The sequence below is a fragment of the Prionailurus viverrinus genome, chromosome C1 (genome assembly GCF_022837055.1).
Source record: "Prionailurus viverrinus isolate Anna chromosome C1, UM_Priviv_1.0, whole genome shotgun sequence".
Lineage (NCBI taxonomy): Eukaryota > Metazoa > Chordata > Mammalia > Carnivora > Felidae > Prionailurus > Prionailurus viverrinus.
In genome coordinates, this window is record NC_062568.1 from 152,350,495 (window position 1) to 152,364,550 (window position 14,056).

Genomic DNA, 14,056 nt, shown 5'->3' on the forward strand with positions numbered 1-14,056 from the left:
TTTTTTCTCACTGTCTTCACTGTGTTTTTGGACAGGCTTTAGTGACCAGCATACAAATAATTATAGCACAAAACAGCTAGGTAAGTGACTTGTGGAATAGCAGTCTTAATTGAGTAAAAGAATAGCTTTCATATTATTAAATGCCACTAAATTGTTTAATATTAAGTGAAAACAACCTTTTAATTTCAGCTATGAATTCATAATCTATCCCTTCCTTGGTGAGGCAATCTAACAAATATTGCTTTGCTATTCAATCAGAGTTACTCCTGGTTTGTGATTAAATGGCTATATATCCCTATGTTTTGGATAACTATAGATACAGGTGACTATATAGTATAAGTAATGACCTTAGTCTGTCACTTACCATCTGTATCACAATTTGTCTCTTTAAGCCCTTTTTTATCTGTTCATTTTTTTAATTTAATTTTTTAAGTGTTTGTTTATTTTTGAGAGAGAGAGACAGAGTACAACCTGGAGAAGGACAGACAGAAAGGGAGACACAGAATCTGAAGCTGGCTCCAGGCTCTGAGCTGTCAACACAGAGCCCAATGGGGGGCTCGAACTCACAAACCACAAGATCATCACCTGAGCTGAAGTCAGACACTTAACTGACTGGGCCATCCAGGCTCCCCAGTCTTTATCTGTTTAAAAAAGACAATTTACACTGCAGTGCCTGGGTGACTCAGTCGGTTAAGCATCAGACTTCGGCTCAGGTCTGCTCTCAGCACAGAGCTGGGTTTGGATCCTTTGTCTCCTTCTCTATCTGCCCTTCCCCCACTTGCATGCACACTCTCTCTTTCTCTCTCTCTCAAAAATAAATAAATCAACTTTAAAAAAGATACAGAGTTATGAGTATTCAATAAACTAATACATATGAAACACTGAGAGCAATGCCTGGCACAAAGAAATTGTGCCATTAATGATACTTTCATATTCCTTGAAATGCTATTAATTAATTCATGCATTTGAAAAATACTAAGTGAACTTTTATTAGGATCAAATGGTACAAAATCCACAGCCCCAGTCCTAATTAAGCCTCATGTGTAGTAGGGAATACATGCAAATACATGACCAATTTCCATAGAGTGCTATCTTGAGATAAGCAAGAGTAGGGTAAGCTGTGGGAATATACGAGTGGGCTTCCTGGAGGAGGGAATAGAAATTACTTAGAAGAAAAGTGATACTGGAGGAAGAGAGAGAAGGAGCAATGAGGGGAAGTAGGGAACGAGGTAGGGCAGGGGTGGATGCTTCCATCAGAGCAAACAGTATGTGTTAAAGCCTATATATTTTTTAAATTTAGCTTTTTAGGGGGCGCCTGGATGGCTTAGTCAGTTGAGCGTCTGACTTCAGCTCAGGTCATGATCTCACAGCTCATGAGTTTGAGCCCCGCGTCAGGGTCTGTGCTGACAGCTTGGAGCCTGGAGCCTGCTTCAGATTCTGCGTCTCCCTCTCCCTCTATCCCTAACCCACTCACATTCTATCTCTGTCTCTCTCAAAAATAAATAAACATTAAAAAAATGTTTAAAAATTAACTTTTCAGATGGAGACTACAGATGCAATTCAACTGACAAAGACAAAAAAAAAATTAAAAAACCCCTCAAACTTTGTTTTCTGTCTACTGCTTACAGTGCTAGAGAACAAGCTTGGCAAATAACAGCTCTTTAGCCTCATATTTAAGAACCAAAAAAGAAGAAACTTTGTCAAACCCAGAAGAGGTTAATAACAGTTCAATGCTAAAATATCTGTCCTTAAGGCCAACCATATCTCAATAGAAGGATACTCAGAGTATCTTTCTCATTCTTTGTACTAAATGGAAAAAAAAATTAAAGAAAGAGAAAGAATTAGAAGAAGCATGTAATCAATCCTTTCCTTTACAAATCCCAGCAATTCAGGAGACTGCCAGCAGCTAAGTCTTTCAGGGACCACAGACAGGAAAAAGCCTATTAAAATGTGCCCCATTCCCAAAGAAAGGGTCACTCAAGATCCTCAGACCCTTAACTCTGAATAGACTTAATGAAAGCCAACTGCTATTTTAAGAATTTAGAAGGGGATTTCCCTCCCCAAAGAAAAGAAGTCAGACATCATCAATGGTCTAACACTGTTTCATCTATGGCACCAGGCATTGCTTTTCACTAACTTTCTGTAGGTTGTTAAAGCCATTAAATAAGGGTTTAGTGACTGAGAATACAGCTCATCACATACAAGGCTTAAAATATAATTGATACAAAGACCAGCCCTCCAGGATTAAAGAGTTCTAATCATTCTGTGAGGCTTGTATGCTCTGTTCCCATGCTGGTCAAGGTAATACTAAGCCTTTCTGAAAAGGAGTATGTTGTTCTCCACACCAGTTAGTAACCACAACAGTTTTCAACTTCAGTTGGAAGAAGATAATCCAATTACCCTACAAATAGTACAGATCCAGTAGCTGGATACAAAATGAGTTTTACTCTAAGACTTTCTGGCAACTCAGTTTCATGTGATTAATAAAAATGATATATGGGTTTCTCTTGTAGAACCTTTCTCTAGAGTTCTTCATGTAACATTGTGCTGACACCCCTATTAATTGCAAGGATATCTCTGTGGACAGGTACACATTAGACATCATTATCATCTGTAAATGAGAAACTTGAGGCAGAAAGAAGTCAAGTGACATGACAACAGTGTCACAATAAGAATAGGAATAGAAATGAGAAAAATGATTGTCTCCTGTGAATCAAGAAAGATATGATGGGATGAATCCTCCTTTTCTCTATTGAAGGAAGGGCAGAACAACATTTTCACTGCTAATTTTGAAAACATTCTGTCCTTTTCTTACAGCGGTCTTTGTAATGGAAAGGAAAATTGCTGAATAGAGTCATTAGGTAAACTCACTGGGCATAGAGAAGAAAAGCTACCTAACACTACATAGATGCTCCACAAATCCTCTACCAAACCAGAACTTCTCCTACTTGACTTTTTTGCTTGGCATGATCTCTGGGATGTGCCTTGGATGAAGCTTCCCCTTCTCTGCCATTATATTCACCAACAAATGATTGTTGAGTCATTGAATGGCTGGTGTTTAAATTGTATGCTTAAATTTTGTGAATGAGGTATAGGAAGAAGATTTACCAAGAAGGGTCTTGGATAATTAAATAACGCCCTCCAACCTTTAGCTGTTCTGTTCCAGACCTGCATCTGCCTAAGGGGAGTGTCAGAATCCCTGTTGCAAATCTGAACCATGCAGTGATACAGGATTAGAATTCCCTGGTCCTTCTTCATATATAGTAAGAGATCTACAGTCAAACCCATACAGTTATCTCCTAGATCTTAATGACAAGAAGAAATTAGCCATCTGAGATATTATAATCAAAGTTTATAGTGATACAATCAAAGGGAGAGACAGGCCTTTAAAAACATTTAATTCAGTAAATAAACTTCACCATCAAGAATATTAAGTAGTGAAAATACGCTTTCAGAAAAATAAAGAAGAAAAATAATGATAATAATAGCTAATGTATTTTCTCATTTAAACTCAATACAATATACATTATTATTACCACCTCATAAATTAGAAAACTGGTTTTTACACAAATTGTCCAAGGACACAGATGAGGTGTTACAGAGGTGGTATTTGAACCTGCACCGTCCGGCTCCATAGCCTGTACTCTCAATTGGTTCATCCTATAGCCTTCCAGTAGGGTGAGAAACCATACCAACATAGATTCCCAGAAATGGGAATACTGACATTATCTGAAAAGTTGCTTCCTCCCAAGAGTGACAGGGAAAATTTTGAAATAAAAATTGTTAAACAAGACAAGGAAATTTACAATTACCTGCATCTCTTTTTCAAGGCAAAATACAATGTATAGCTATTGGAAATTCAATCAATGGGAAAAGAAATACCCACCTATTAAGATTGTTTCTGCTTTATTAGCTAGAAATTCTGGCTCTGGGTCCCTAGTCAGGTTGCACTCAATTAAATTCCAGGATCTTAAAAACACAACAACGTAAATGAATCTCAGCAAGCAAGGGTTGAAAATGATGAACTGAGAAATGCACAGATAACCACAAGGCAGCATTAATATCATTATTGAAAGGTTAGCTGCTCAGGAAATCGACAAGGTGCCAAGAGGGCACTCACAGTGCCTCCCAAGAAATGAGAGCAGAGAAGAAACGAGGCTGAACAGAGCAAAGCCTTTGTTGACATTTTCAAAAGCTGACTTTATACAGGCCGTATCCCTGAAGAATGGAAAATGGCAATATAAGGAACCAGTAACACTAGAAAATTGCAGGCCAGTAAGTTCACCACCAGTCACAGGGAAGCATTTGAAAGGTTTTAGAGGATCAAGAGGGGGCATCACCTCTACTCTTCCAAGGTCAGCCCTGGGCTGAGAGAAGGTAACACTGTTACAGGAAAAGCACTCCTGTCTCCCTGACTTTGGGAATTCTCAGGGAATAGCTGTGTTGTATTATGGAAAGAGGCAACAGAATGGATGACTTCATCACAAAATGCTCAGGAATAAGAAATCCTGAGGCCAGGTTCCAGAGTGATTCAAAAGTGAATTCTGGCATCACAAAATTCCTGTTTCAGTCAAACCCTTTCTGTGTTATTATACACACAGATACATTTGTTTTGTACACACACAATCTTGTGTAGTGTTTCAAATGGCATATGGTGGCTTAGAACCCATCTCTATAATGTAAATGTGAGATTCAGTGATTTATCTGACTGGGACCATTGAGGCCAAGATTCTGATGAAAGCAAGCAAGAGATGACAAGTTTGACTAGGTTTGTGTGAACAATATGATAGTGTGAACAGAATGGATGAGTTTTCCTTTGACTTAAATATACCGTTTTAATTTAAAGGGAGTGTGTGTCTAAGGGAATTTACTTAATGGGGTGTTAAGTAAGAGCACTATTTTTAGAATTAGTGGATGTAGCCAAAATTAAATGAGACGTTCTAATGGAGGCAGCTGAGAAAGGAAGAACATTTTAACTGGCCCTGGGAGGGAACTTTAGCTATTTCCATTGGAGTACAAAGAGAGGACAACTCAGGACTAAAGGACATTCTAGAAGTGGAGCAGGAGAGACGGAGGGGCCTGCTATTTTAATTCAGAATGAGGAACCTGAATCAAAATGCAATGTGATAGGAATGTTTGGGACACTGCCTCTGGGAACCGTGGCAATCAGGTGAGGAGGCAGGGATGAATCTACATGCAGAGGAGATGAGGACAAGTTGGATTGTGAAATTTCTATTTAAATAATAGGTAGGAACTTGAGAGTCCGAGGGAACTCTCTGGAAGTTTGTGTAGCTGAGGACAGGCAGATTGACTTTAAATGGAGACTGAGAATGTCAGAAATGGAAATTATGACTGAACATCAGCACCTGAATGGAGTTCATAAACACCATTAGAGTAATTTGTAGAATTAAATAGTTAAGGAACGCTTTCTGCTGGATATGGTACAATAAGGTTCTCTGGATAGAGTGATGATAGTCCTTCTGTGTTTTAATTTTCACTCTTAAAGGAAAATGTGTGTGCATGTTTTAATTGACACAGAGCACATGGAATTTACTTCTGTTTTCAATTTGTATAGTCTATTCCATACTATTGTATCTCATTACAGTACATGTTTTGCTCTCAAACCATGTTTTGATTCAGGGACATATGTCTCCACACTCCCAAAGCTATTCTCATATCTTCAATGTAACCAACAAAAGTAAGTGAAAAGAACTGTTTCAAAATTAACTCATACATAATATGCTTTATTAAATAGCTTTTGGTATATTTCCTGATTAGTGGTATTAGTTTATAAGTTGTGTAACTGTATTCATAACAAATATTTAGCATGCAATTAACATTATATTAGTGCAATTGATTCATGTAAATTTAGACCAGGCTTCTCAATTATTATCTTTACCTAAAACCTAGTAACCCTAGTAAAAATTATTATCACTAGTGCAAATAGGGTGAAGGTAGCACGGACTATGGGCTGCCCATGAAAATTCATTCCCTCTTCTTCTGGACACATAAGCAAGACATGGCCATGTGACTGAGCTCTAGCCAATGAGACGTAACTCAAAGTGATGCATGACATTGCAATGCCTGGCCTGTAAAACATTTCATGCGTGTCTCACATACCTTTGTCTCATTTTTGCTCACATGAATGGAGATGACCTCAAAGGAGACTCTGGAAGCCACATGTTTAAAATGGGTCTTACTTTCTTACACCATTCACAAAAAGAAACTCAAAATGGATAAAGGACCTGAATGTAAGACAGGAAACCATCAAAACCCTAGAGGAGAAAGCAGGGAAAAACCTCTCTGACCTCAGCCGCAGCAATTTCTTACTTGACACATCCCCAAAGGCAAGGGAATTAAAAGCAAAAATGAACTATTGGGACCTCATGAAGATAAAAAGCTTCTGGACAGCAAAGGAAACAATCAAGAAAACTAAAAGGCAACCAACAGAATGGGAAACGATATTTGCAAATGACATATCGGACAAAGGGCTAGTATCCAAAATCTATAAAGAGCTCACCAAACTCCACACCCGAAAAACAAATAATCCAGTGCATAAATGGGCAGAAAACATGAATAGACGCTTCTCTAAAGAAGACATCCAGATGGCCAACAGGCACATCAAAAGATAATCAATGTCGCTCCTCATCAGGGAAATACAAATCAAAACCACATTCAGATATCACCTCACGCCAGAGTGGCTAAAATGAACAAAACAGGAGACTAAAGATGCTGGAGAGGATGTGGAGAAACGGGAACCCTCTTGCACTGTTGTTGGGAATGCAAACTGGTGCAGCTGCTCTGGAAAACAGTGTGGAGGTTCCTCAAAAAATTAAAAATAGACCTACCCTGTGACCCAGCAGTAGCACTGCTAGGAATTTACCCAAGAGATACAGGAGGACTGATGCATAGGGGCAGTTGTGCCCCAATGTTCATAGCAGCACTCTCAACAATAGCAAAATTATGGAAAGAACCTAAATGTCCATCAACTGACAAATGGATAAAGAAATTGTGGTTTATATACACAATGGAATACTATGTGGCAATGAGAAAGAATGAAATATGGCCCTTTGTAGCAACATGGATGGAACTGGAGAGTGTTATGCTAAGTGAAATAAGTCATACAGAGAAGGACAGATTCCATATGTTTTCACTCCTATGTGGATCCTGAGAAACTTATCAGAAGACCATGGGGGAGGGGAAGGAAAAAAAAATGGTTAGAGAGGGAGGGAGCCAAAACAGAAGAGACTCCTAAAAACTGAGAACTAACTGAGGGTTTATGGGGGGTGGGAGAGAGGGGTGGGTGGGTGATGGGTATTGGGAAGGGCACCTGTTGGGATGAGCACTGGGTGTTGTATGGAAACCAATTGGACAATAAATTTTGTATTAAAAAATTTAAAAAAATGAAAAATAAAAAACAAATAAAAAAAATGGGTCTTGAGTGACTTCATGGAAAGGTGCCACACCAACAACCTATTTATTCACATAATCAAGATACACACTTCTATTGTTTTGGGACCATTATCCATTTTTTTTTAGTCTATTATTGTAGCAGATAATACCCTAACAAATTCAGATTTCATCTTAGAAAACTGAATAGTTTAGTGTCTTTTTTCCCCTATTACTCAAAGCAGTAATGAAATGCACAGAGATCGCTTTAAAAATTAATCTAGAAATCTGAACTCACATTATATTTTTGGACAAAAACATTTCAGAACTACTAGTACCCCTTTAACCCTGAGGCCCTAAGTTCTAAGGCATCCATTGTAGGTAATGAATACATTTCTCGTCTATGTATCTCGGATGGTATAGCTATGTCTCATCCTTGGGAGAATTAAGAAAATTGTCCCTCAAATCATTTCCATAGGGCTTAATTCCTTCAGGATTCCAGTTGAGAAAGGCTGGAAGCCTTACAAAAACATGCAAATGTGTATGCTTATATGTGTATTGATACATAATACACAGACACAATTTATATGAGTCTTTATCCTTCTATATGTGTATTGATTTATTATATATAGTTCTGTATTCTTCCAGAGTTTATAGTCTTGAATATCCATATCACCTGTGTGTACTGCAATTGTCCAATATTGAAACTTATACTTCTGTTTTGACTGCCTTTGAAGATTCTACACTCCTGGGAACTTTTTAGTATTAACCATAAATTAGAAATTAGATGTTCCAGAGTACCTTAAGTATACATAGCACAACTCCTATGGAAACTGCTGGGTCTTGGGATCTACTCTATTTTGTAGGTATCATGGGCCTTTGGACTCAGTCTTTTGCATTCATTATTAAATAGATGAATGAATGAATGAATGAATGAATGAATGAATGATTATACTGTACTTTGGGCAATTATTCTCAAAACATTTAGAATTCTACTATGAATTAATTCCTCAATATTCCCACTCCACTCTGGCAGCAGAGAAGGGTGAGACTGTATGGCAAATGGTTAGTGTAATTGCCATGAGACTTGAAGGTTGTTCTCAAAGGTTGAATCACCAGGGGTGCTCTATAAAAATATGGTAACTGGGCCCCACCTCTGGAAATTCTGATGAAAGAAGCATCAGGTTTTTGTTTTTTTTTTAAAGTTCTCCCACATTTTCTAATGTGCAGCTGGGGTTGAGAAAACTGTTAGGACAATATTTCCCCTTCTTGTTTGATCATAAGAATTAGCTGGTAATCTTGTTTAAAAGTATGGATTCTTAGGCCCATTTTAGGACATTCTCAATCTGTGCCTTTAAAGGAGGAGTCTTTGAATTTTTGTTTTTTAATTTTTTTAAATGTTTTAATTTATTTTGAGAGGCAGAGCACAAGTGGGGGAGGGGCAGAGAGAGGGAGACACAGAATCCAAAGCAGGCTCCAGGCTCTGAGCTGTCAGCACAGAGTCGGATGTAAGGCTCAAACTCATGAATCGCAAGATCATGACTCCAGCTGAAGTCGGACACTTAACCGACTGAGCCACCCAGGCACCCCTTGTTTTTTTTATGAGGGTCCCAGATGATGCTTATGATAGGGAAATTTGGGAAAATACTTCATTAGCTTCCAAGCTCTTCTAGAAAAAAAATGCTAAGGGCTATCATTCTCAGCTGTATCCCTAGGCATAGCACAGACTCTGGTTCATATTAAGCACTCAAGTATTCATATTAATTAATTCATTCATTCCACTTTGAAAGTGGAAATGGATGAGAAAATTTTGACAAAATTTAAAATGTCACTGTGACCAGTTTAATACTAGAGAATTACAAACTAGAGTTATGAAGGATTTCATGAGTTTCAGTGGATTCTCTTTCATGATCTACTATAATTATTGCACTGTAATCAATTGGTTTGCATTTAGAACTTCAGAATTCTTTGCAAGGTAATATTTGCCAGTGAATATTAAACTCTATATAACCACTTATTGGGAAAGTCACCAGGGAAAGGCATAGCTGAGAGTAGACTATAAGAACTAAGGAATACCACTGTACCCAACAGTTCAGTAGTTAGAAGAAACTGTTAACAATTTGTTTATTCGTACTTGACTGAGTTTTTTTCAATGCAAGGCTTTTATATGTGTATTCAATTGAAAGGCATATCCACATATCAGCTTAAAAACAATTATTAACATTTTTTACCAATAATTTTTTCTCTCATGCTTTTTGAAACCTTCACAAATTTAGTTAAATGTGATCTTCAAAATTAACCTTCTTTTAGCCTTTACCAGCTTTGTCAGTTTATGGTATCTGTCATTATTCATGAGTAAGTTGGCTGTTTTTAAATTGTCATTAATTATTTTCCTTTATTGATACCCAAATAAGCTGACACTCAAAAATCAATAGTAGTCTTTCTCAGATGTAGACCTACACCCCCAACTAATTACTTGTGTTACATAAAAAGAAATATTGATATGTATGAGAATATTGTAGAGTATTTTCCATCTTCTACATATAAGGGAACAAGTGAAGGGTTAATAGCAATAGCAAATGTCATTTGTATAGTGCTTCACAGTTTACAAAATGCTTTGATATACATATCTCATGGGAGTACAATGGCTGCTCTATGAAGTATCACTATTTCATTGCATACAGTGTTGTTATATATACTTATACAGGGGAAAAGACTATTCATTTGATCCATATATGTTTTCAATGATATTTTGGTTTCAATGTTAAACAATTTGGAAAATGTACTTTTCCAAGGAAACACAGAGAGCTGTTTGTATTCAGTAAAAAGGCTCAAAGCCATTAGCTGTAAACCGTGCTTTGCAAGCTCCAATGCTGCAAAATGAATGTATAAATTGGGCCAAGTATAAGTTGGTAAGTTGGTAGGTAGTGGGGTCTACAACAAATTGTTAAGTGCATTCCTGTCTAACGCTATATACATTTAAAAAATATTTAAGGGTGCCTGGGTGGCTCCGTTGGTTAAGCGTCTGACTTCGGCTCAGGTCATCATCTTGGTTTGTGAGTTCGAGCCCCACATCAGGCTCTGTACTGATAGCTCATAGTGTGGAGCCTGTTTCAGATTCTGTGTCTCTCTCTCTCTCTCTCTCTCTCTGCCCCTCCCTTGCTCGTGCTCTTTCTCTCTTTTTCTCTCAAAAATGAATAAATATTAAAAATTTTTAAAAAATATTTAAACACTATAGACCAAAGGAAACATATTATATAGATTTTCTGTTCCACACGAAAAGAACATGGGTTATAAAAGAAGAAATAAAGCAGGAACACAGAAACACAAGGAGATGACATGAGAAATTATTTGGGTCACAGGAAACACAAAAAGCAAAGTTGGTAAATGCTGATGATGCTTATTTAGTACCATCAACCTCTGTCTATCTCTCTGTTCTGACTTGGTTTTGTTGTTCTTGGGACAGCATAATATAATGTTAAAAATACTGTATGTTATGGATGTCACCTTGGAATTAGTTTCCTTATCAGTAAAGCGGAGATAATAATAGCTATGTTATAGAATTGTCGTGAGATTAACTGAGCATACATGAACTCCTTTCACATTGTGAGTGGTAAATAAATGGTGGGTATTATCATCATTCTAATCATCATCATTGGAAAGAACCACTTCCTTACTCATTCCTACAACTTCTCCTTAGTACATACTTAAAGATCAAAATTAACTTCCAGACCTGTATGGTGAGAAGCTTGCCAAAGGAAAGGCAGAGTTCCTTCCTCTCACTCATATAAATCAACAACCACAAAACCAAAGACAGAAGTGTCCCCTCTCTGTAAGCTGATCAATAAGCTCAAACAGCCTCTTTACTTTGCACCATAAAAAAGTATTGGGAAAATTAGACTACCTAAAAGTAGCCATACTTGTACCAACTATGCCATTGCTTCCTGAAACGATATTCACCAAAACGCCCCTAGAACTTGGTTCAGTTAAAAACGCATTGATTGAACATCTCTGTGATAAAGAGAAAAGGATCTTTGCTCTTGAAGCCCTGACACACCCAGATTAGTGGGAAAAAGAAAAATGTAAACAGGTCATTTCAATACAAAAACTCAAACTTGTCTGAGTTCCTCACTCTCATGGGCATCTTTCCTTTTACCTCTTTCATTGCAAGGGTTAGTATGCTGTGAGAACACTGAGGGAAGATACACGCCTATTCTTCAAAGTCCAGCTTTAGCCCTACATCCTCCAGGAAGCTTTCCACTCTACTTTGATCTTTGACTTACTCGAAATCCTTTGATTTCCAGTAAAATTGCCACTTAATCATTTTGGTTCCTAGTAATTTTATACCTTACATGGGAAATAAATTGTTTCCTGGGCACGTGTTCTATGTACCCAACCATAGTGTAGTAAGCCCTCTAAGCAGAAAGACTTATACTCTTTTGAGCAATATACAGTGTTATATCTGCATTAATCTGAAAAACTGAATGTTTTATTGTTGGCAGATTAAGATTAGTAAAAACTAGTTCACAAATAATAAATGCAATAGTTTGGGACTCTATTATATTGAGTGCACCTATGAAACAGTGTTTTATAAAATTTGAAGACTTTTTGGTATGATTTAAAGCATTGGAATTATTAGAAACAGAAAAAAATTGCAAATATAAACATATCTGTTACACAGTAAATGTTCTATTTCTACTTTTAATCATCATTTATATTTTTGGTCCTGCTTTACAACCTGGTGGTAACAACTTGCATTTACTCACAGGGCAACAGAATACACATTCAATTGCCCCATAACTGAAGAGTTACAGCAAGACAAAACTTTTGACGATCACTCATTTGTTTTAATACCACATGCAAAATGGTTGTGATGATAAGATAACACTCCTAAAACTCACAAATCATCAGTTTATATTATGCTAACTTATCACTTAAATCTATTACCTAAATATTTTTACTGAAACTCAAAGAAAAAAATATTTATTAACATAAATGTTTTTAAAAGAGAGGTAAAAAAAAACCCCAAAGACCTAATAACAACAAAGAAATGACCTTTGTATGAAAACTAATGATTTTAAATGGATTAAATCTCACACACATTTACTTCTAATATCTAAGATTCACTCTCATATCTAATTTATTTTATCTCCCCTATCTTTAATATGTCCTCCCTTTCATTTCCACTGCCACTAGTAAAATTCTGCTTTTCATTACTTCTCAGTTAGATTACTGCAACCACTGCTTCATCAGTTTCTTGACTTTCCCATCAAGTTGATCTTTTCCAATGATGCTAGATTAATTATTACATAACACAGTTCCAAACTTCTGATTCCTAGCTCAACCATTTGCACTGCCTACTTTCTTACCGAACAAAGTCTAAACTACCTAAAGTCTAGGATTCACTGATTTCTGTGCTATTGTTCCAATTTATCTTCCTGAATTTCTTTACCAATCATATGCTTTCTACATTACACATATTACATACATTCATAGACACTTCATCCACTAAAGCTAAACTACTCATTGTTCCTGTATATGCCTTTAACATTCTAATCTCTATTTTCTTAATGTTTTCTCTAAGCCTAGGCTACTCTCCCAAATTCTACCCATCCTTTGGAGCCAAGTTCAAATGTCCCTTCTTTCATGAAGATGTTTCTAAATTCCTCAGAAGTAGTTAATATTCTTATTTCTGAAATTTTATAGAATTTTAAAATGTCTCTCTTATGGAACTTGTTACTTTATACCTAAAACATACTTAGGTAAATGTTTCTCTGCTTTACTAAAACTGTGAAAAGCCCTTGAGAATGGAGTGTATGGCAGCTTCACATCATAAGCTCTAATGGGCCAAGTATAAAGGCTTCAAACATTGTAGATCCCCAAATAGTTGTTGAACAAAAGGCTGAATGGAGTGATTACTTGTTAGTAGTCTCAGAATTGTGGACTTTATACAAAAGATTATGTATGGGATCTATATGAATGTTATTGATAATCATTCAATGAAAATTATTGCCTTTGAATAATCTGACTTGTTTCATAAACTAGATCAGTGGTTGTCCAGCTCTTCTCCACAGCACCTTAGGGACTCCACAGACGTGGCCTGGGGATCTCCCTCCTGGGCAGTAGAAAATGGTAAGTGAACAGATTTCTGTACTCTGCATTCTGCCCTCAACGAAAGCTGCTACATTTTGTATATTGGCCTTCTTGTAAGACTTTGCTTAGAAAGCTTTCACTGTTTAAAAAGTTTTTTTGAGGGGCGTCTGGGTGGCTCAGTTGGTTGAGCGACCGACTTTGGCTCAGGTCCTGATCTCACGGTTTGTGAGTTCGAGCCTTGTGTTGGGCTCTGTGCTGACAGCTCAGAGCCTGGAGCCTGCTTCTGATTCTGTGTCTCCCTCTCTCTCTGCCCCACCCCACTCATGCTCTGTCTGTCTCTGTCCCAGAAATAAACATTAAAAAAGAAATTTTTTTAGAGTTTTTTTGAAATCCCTTGGGGTTTTACCCCTAGAATACTATAATTCCGTATCTGTTTCAAGTCTCTGACCCACACGAAAATAACTTCACATGAAAACTAGGTAATAGAGATGCTGTGTTTTTGGCTGAATTTACTATTAGAAAAATACCAGAATGGTAGCACAAAAGTAGGTAATTTAAATCAGGACCTCTTATA

The 14,056-nt window shown here is 37.0% G+C and overlaps 1 protein-coding gene across 1 annotated transcript in view; it reads right to left on the reverse strand.

Annotated features, from left to right (window-relative positions):
* The window catches only part of TNNI3K (TNNI3 interacting kinase), a 310,813-nt gene that overhangs the window by 151,695 nt on the left and 145,062 nt on the right, over positions 1-14,056 (reverse strand). The window lies entirely within an intron of this gene.